This window comes from Rhagoletis pomonella, unplaced genomic scaffold (genome assembly GCF_013731165.1).
Source record: "Rhagoletis pomonella isolate Grant_MI unplaced genomic scaffold, Rhpom_1.0 Rhpom_scaffold_00007, whole genome shotgun sequence".
Lineage (NCBI taxonomy): Eukaryota > Metazoa > Arthropoda > Insecta > Diptera > Tephritidae > Rhagoletis > Rhagoletis pomonella.
The window spans coordinates 72,155,220-72,162,376 of NW_023458561.1; the positions used below are offsets into that span (position 1 = coordinate 72,155,220).

The following is a 7,157-nucleotide window of genomic DNA, read 5'->3' on the forward strand; positions in this document are numbered from 1 at the left end:
CTCCTCCTTTTTTGGAAGTCGGCTAAAAAGAGAAAAACTATGAACTAGTTTCATAATATGAAAAATGTGTACTTTGAATCTTTGACTATTTTCTCATTTCGAGTTTTTATTTCACAAAATCTCTATAGTTGTAGTAACATTGAATCACAAGATGCATTTTGAAGTTTTCTGGCAGCATTTTTAGTAGATTTTCGCGAAGAAAAGCCTTGAATTTACTAAGCGTGCGCCCGACGTGAGTTGATACAAGTGGCACCCAATTTAAATATGGAACGTTAGAACTTACATATTATCAGGAATAAGGGCTTTTTCTTTGCCCTTTACAATTAAAGTTGGAAAAGGCAAAAAAAGGCAAATATCTTAAAAAAGGCATCATCAAATGTGTATATAAGGAATCAGGGAAAGCTAAATCGTGGACATTCTTAATCGAACATACTCTATCTCTTTAGCAGAAAAAAAGGAAATTTCCATAAAATCCGTTCCCTGATTAAGAGAAAACGTAAATCATTTGTCTTGAAATAAATAAACCTTCCGCGCGACGAATAAAAATTAAAGTCCCATATAATTATTATGAGAAGTCGAAAATAATTTCCATGGTAAAATAAAACAAAATAATTATTAGGATAAGATGAAAAAGTTTTTAGTCTAACGATTTTCGTCTCAGGAGACGAAATTAACATTTTCCATTGTCCAGTAATAATTACACAGCAATATTTAATTTTATTTCTTATAACCTTATATAAGATATGGATTTTTTTTTTTAGATTTTTAAGGAGGGTTTCTACATATTTAACAAGTTAATGTAAATTTTGGCGTTTTGACGCCGCGCGGGTTCACTAGTATGATTTAATTTGGAGCATGAATTGCATTTTTTTTTTCGAATATCTCAAATTCGGCGACATATGAAAATGACTTAAATATGAATTAAATCTAAATCACAGGCATGTACAAATTTGAAGGTTTTATGCTAATATTTTAAGCGTTTGAATTTCACTCTACTTTTAATGCGAAAACTTCTGGACGTCAGCTGCATAAAACGTAAAATTAGCTTACATATTAACACAACTAGTTATGTATGTACAAATATTTGTTAAAAACGCTGCCAGTAAGATTGATGAAACTCACACTTAGGTGCACTTTTTCTTAAAAACAATTAATATCGTCACCTTCGTTTCTTTACTTAAAAAACAAATTCCCACAATATGCATACATATGTATGTATGTAATATTTTGTAAAGTTATATATATGTATATTATTTTTTTTTTAAATTGTGCTTTTGACCACTTTACCGCTACTGGCGTAAGTTGTTTCTGCCTGTTGCTAAATGGTTAGAATGAATGAAGGAACACCTGTTGGAGTATTATTTCCTTCGTAGTACGCGATTGCACTGCACTAAACGGAATGAATGAATGTTGGCCATTAGGGTTTGCTTTTATATAATGGCAGCGTGTGAATCGTTTTGCCGACAGCAAAGGGACAACAATTAATGCCGAGAGAAGAATACGAAGAAGCGTAACTGCCGGCGTGCAACAAGCAACCAGCAACAGTTACCAATACAGCAACAAAGTTCGTAGCAGCAACAGTCACCATTGGCGCAATGTTCAAACACCGGCATCGAATTGCGTACCAGACGAGTTAAAAATACGAAGGTGTTTGTCGTGCCATACCCTCTACAAAAAGTTATGCCACTAATCTTTAAAGAAAGTAGTCCCAAACTGAAAATGATAAATGCGGAACTATTTACAAAATTAAAATTGTGTGAGTCGTAAAACCGCAACTTGACCCTGAAAGTATTTTATAAAAAAAAGTACTCGGTATCATTTTTTAAATGAGAAGGGTTCTACCATCCTACCAACGAGAAATAACCCTATCAATTTTAGTAGGAAAAGCCCAAAACGGCAACCCTGCCCCGAAATACAACAACTACATAATTTTGACATTCAGAAGAACCGCGGCGAATTCTAGTAACACCATCTTGTATAGATTCGCCTTGGTGGTGTTGATGGCGAATTTAGATTTTCGCCGAGGTACGTCTTAATGTCAAAATGATGTGTTTGTTGTAAAATGAATTCGCCTTGTTTACAACAAACACATCATTTTGACATTCAGTAATACCGCGGCAAAAATTTAATTCGCCATCAACACCACCTTGTATAAATTCCAGGGGGTGTTACTGGCGAATTTAGATTTTCGCCTCAGTCCATCTGAATGTCAAAATGGTGTGTTTATTGTAATATGGATTAGCCTTGTTTACAACAAACACATCACGTCGGACCACGGCGAAACTCCAAATTCGCCAGTAACACCACCAAGACGAATTTATACAACGCGTTATTGTATGATCAGATGATTTCTTCGCCTTACATGTATTTTGTTCTTGCTTGTACTGATTTGACAGCACACCCATCAAAGCAAAAACAAAATACATATATGTAAACTTTTGGGGCGAACTGAGATTTGACATAACACCCGCAATACAAAATACATGTGGTTGTTGTTGTAATCTAAATTCGCCAGTAATGCCATCTTGTATAAATTCGCCTTGAGACTGTGGCTGAGTGCAGTGTTGCCACGATAAAATTTTTCCCCTACCAAAGCAACCAAAACCGGCCAAAACCTACAAACATTTTTTTTTTCAATTGCGTTGGTTACAAATGTAGAAAACATAACAAGTTAACTCCGTATAACCATTTATGTTACTGTACAGATTTGTACAAATGTATGCGTTGGGAAAACTCCCGCTGCGACCTAAGAAGGTCTCTTGTGCTAAGCCTCTATTGTAATCACTATATCCTCAGGCTATTTAAGCACTTTGGAGGGTGCCATGTTCCAAATTTTTGATGCAGAAGAAAATCGTTCACCAAGGTGTATCAGTCTGCTATTCATTATACGTAGGCAGTCACATAGAATGTGCTCTGAGGTTTCCTCCATGGTACCCTTAACTTGCAGTGTCCTGTCAGGTAGCCAGTGAGAGTTCTAAGACCCTCACGGCTAAGTTCAAGGAGTCTTATGGAGTTCCTGCTGGCAGGAGTTATGGATCTATTTTACAGTCAATTACCTTTGACTTTCGCCAGTGGGCAGCAATCTGAGATTCTGGCCTACTCTTAAGTAGTTCTGCAGTGTATCCTTTAGATATACCGCAGAAAGGCTCGGTACCATGCTTTGCGAGGCAGTTAGCTCTTTCGTGGCCTTCAAACCCTTCATGCCCCGGAACCCACCACAGCGTTACGCTATTGTGGGCTCAAAGGAGAAATGCCTGTAATGACACCAAGCTTAGCTTTTGCCCACCAGGCCAGTGCGGTATATGTAACAGAGGTTTTACTACCGTATTGAAAGACTAATACGCTAGTTTGGGTGATATTCCCCAAGTCTTACCATGACGTCTCTGAGAGGCATAAAGCGCCCCTATAGCCTTGTTGGTAACATTCAAGACATGTGAGTTCCAATTGGGCCTTTTGTTCGATACTTCGCCTCTTATGAGCACTCAATTTCTGTCCCAGCCTAGTTGGGTCTTCTGGTCAAGTTGACTTTCCTTCTTTTGGTAAACGGGACAACGGTGGACATTGGTGGGTCTTCAGCACGTATACATACAAACATATGTAGTTTTTCACAAGTTTGTAGTTAAATTCAATTTAAATTAACTTGCATAAAGTATACATATTTATGTATGGCAATACTTAAGAATCAGACATATTTACATGTTTGCGTTCGCCGTTGTACGAGCACACTGGTAAAATCTTCGGTTCGCCGGAACGATGTTATTTTGAAATTGTGGGGTACATCCGATTTTCGTTTTCTAAACGGTAGTCTGGGATGCTGAAAACACAGGGCAGTTGTATTTCAAATCGTAAACACATGCCTAACCCTCCCAAACATCAAAAAAACTAGTAAAACTTGAAACATAAGTTCTTACGTGAAGAAAAAATAAATGTTAAATCCTATAAATTATGTGCGTATGTGATAAGGTAACCCGTAAATCGTAAATACATGCCCATCCTCCAGAACATCAAAAACTAGTAAAACTTGAAAAAATTAGTTTTTTAATGAGGAAGAAAACACACATGTATGCAGTGGCGGATTTATCGTACAGGCAACATAGGCTGAAGCCTAGGGCGGCAGAATTAAGGGGCGGCAAAATTTAAGACAGCTAAATTAAAAGAAAAAAATTTATTTGGATTCAGCTGCACTTGAAATTGTGTTTGTGTCTGTAAAATATTATTAATGATTCATCTCATTCAATACAATTCAAAATTAGAATTACGCTGCGAATTTTTCCTTAGTATAGCAGTCGTTGAAATTTCCATTTAACTTTCATTCACGCGGCTTAGAAACCTGACGGCGCGCCTGCGCGTGACGCAAAGAAACAGCCGACACGCTGCCCCGAGAACGAGAATCATCTAAAAGGTTACCACACTTGACAACACTGCCGAAAAACGAGCGTGCATTTTCGAGAAAATTCTTGATTCCAAGCCCACCAGTTTTTCATAACTATATTGTAATAAAGCACTGACAATAACAATCATATTTGATATATATATATATTTTTTTTTTTCGTGAAAAAAGGGCGGCAAGTTATGAATTGCCTAGGGGCGGCAAATATTTAAATCCGCCACTGCATGTATGGAAATAAATTTATGAATTTTTCATTAAAATTATACAAATTATTATGATATATCATAACTAGAACAGTGTCTAATCACGGGTATTGAAGACTAAAATAAAAAATACATAGGGCCGGTTGTTCAATGTCTGGTTATCACTACTTGCCGGTTAAACATCATTATCGACGTTTTCGACATCATGCATATAACATGTGATCGATAAAGCAGTCGTTGTATTTAACCGGAGCATCTACCTCCGATTAGTGCTAATCAGACATTGAACAACCGGCCCATAGTTTTACTTAACTGGTTCGTGCGACACTCTTCTGAAGGCGCTGCAAACTCGGCGCGCACACAAACGGTATGTGGAGTTGACTTCGCGGAAGTATACTGGACCCTGCGCCGCGTTTGACTAGATTGGGGCCGCATACAGTATTTGGCTTTTAACAACACTCGCTCGCCACGTTAAATAAAACTATGTATTCATGTATATTTTATTTTAGTCTTTAATGCCCGTGATGAAACATTTGGTCTAGTTATCATTTATCATAATAATTTATACCCTTTAAAAAAAATTTATAAATTTTGTTCCATATGTATTCTTCTTTATTTAAAAACTGATTTTTTTTTTTCAAGTTTTACTAGCCGGGTTACACACAAATTTATAGGTGTATACAACTACCAATCATTTTCTTTTCACGTATAAACTCATTCTTTCAAATTTTACTTGTTTTTTGAAGTTTTGGAGGGTGGGGCATGTGTTTACGATTGAAAATATGATTGATCTGAGTTTCTGTGTTCAGAAAACGAAAATCGGAGGTACACGACAATTTCAAAATAATATCGTTCCAGCGAACCACGGTAAACAAGGTTGCTATATAAATTGTTTGGAGATACATATTTTCTATTTTTGGCAAATAACTATTCTTGTGGCGGAACCTACCAAAATCCAATTTAGCCTACCAACCTACCAAATGGAAAAAAAGGATCAGTCCAGCGCCTTCGTCTTGACCTGTGGGCTGCGTCTGAGTCACAGCCGCTGAACTAAAACGTAGAATACGTGATAATAACAACAGCTTATTCAGGTTTAAAACTATACATTAGTTTTGCTTTTATTCGATTGAATTTCGAACCCATTTCAAGTGCTACCGATCTTTTAAATTTAATATTCTTATGGCCTTATTCCTAAAAAATAAAGTAGCTTTATAAAAGGTTTATAAATTGAAAAATTATAAAGCTCTTTAAACCTACTTTATTTTTTATGAATAAGGCCATTAGTGTTTAAGCTAAATATTTCCTAATACTCCTTCGATTGACGCCCATATTTTAATATTTTATACAGTAACTCCTGTATAATTTAAATAAGTTCAGCTTTTTAAAGATGGCACAATTTTAAATATTCAAAATACTTTCAACCAAAAAAAATTTTTCAACTACAATCTTGTTAAACCCTTTTCGTGAGACACCAAAATATACATAACTATACAAATTATATAATTCCCTAAATTCAAGTTCCATTTAAATTTTAAAACGGGTAGCAACTTTGTTACATGTGTAAACAGGTGGCAATCCTTTTCAAATTATTTTTAAACTAAAACTTAAATCAAGATACAATTTAGTACAGGTGGAAACCCTCCTACATGTGGTTAAGAAATAAATTATCTTCGTTTGATATTCATATTTAAGTAACTCATTACATTGAACTTAACTTAGTAAGGAGCTGGCAGCTCTCCACAATATCTTTCGTCTGACGCTCATATCGGCATACATATTTCACATTTCGAATCGCCTTAATTTAAGTTTGAACTTGATTTTGTAAACGGGTGGCAACGCTGCTACAAGCAATTTAGAAATAAAGATCCTTCAAGACCACTTTAATTGATATCCATATCGTAGTGATCCGTTTAACCTATTGCTTATATTGAATTTATCTTTGTAAACAGGTGGCAACCCTGTTTAAAATAATTTCAAACAGCAACCTTTTTTAAAGTTGAATTAACATTAAGGTAAGCGGCCGCGTTGGTGTAGTGGTAAGCAGTGCGCGCTCCCACTACGAAGCGCCTGTGTTCAAGCCCTAGCCAAAGCAACATCACCAAAAAATTTAGAAAAAACGTTTTTCTTAACAGCGGTCGTCCCTCGGCAGCCAATGGCAAACCTGAGAGTGTATTTCTGCCATGAAAAACAGCTTCTCATAAAAAATACAATCGCCGTTCGGAGTCGACGTAAAACTGTAGGTCCCTCCCCTTTGTGTGACAACATCAAGGCGCACACTATAAATCGGGGGAGAAGCTCGGCCAAACACTAACATATGTGTAAGCGCCAAGCTATTATTATTATTATAAGTTTTCAGAACAAGTGGCAACTCTCCACTTAAATACAGTTTTGTCAAAGCATATTGATATTCATATTGTAGTAACCCATTTTACCTATTTTATATGTTGAATTTATCATTGCAAATAGGTGGCAACCCTCCTACATATAATGAAGAAATAAAGCCTTTTCAAAACCATTTTGATCGATACCCATATTGTAATAATTGCTTTAACTTATAAATAACA

At 36.0% G+C, this 7,157-nt stretch overlaps 1 protein-coding gene across 1 annotated transcript in view; it reads right to left on the reverse strand.

Moving 5' to 3' along the window:
• The window catches only part of LOC118743541, a 94,139-nt gene extending 92,762 nt beyond the window's left edge, over nt 1–1,377 (reverse strand). Inside the window, exon 1 of the mRNA XM_036476297.1 lies at nt 1,288–1,377. The gene's annotated coding sequence lies outside the window, so the exon portion shown is untranslated. The remainder of the gene's footprint in view (nt 1–1,287) is intronic.
• Between the last annotated feature and the right edge of the window lie 5,780 nt (nt 1,378–7,157).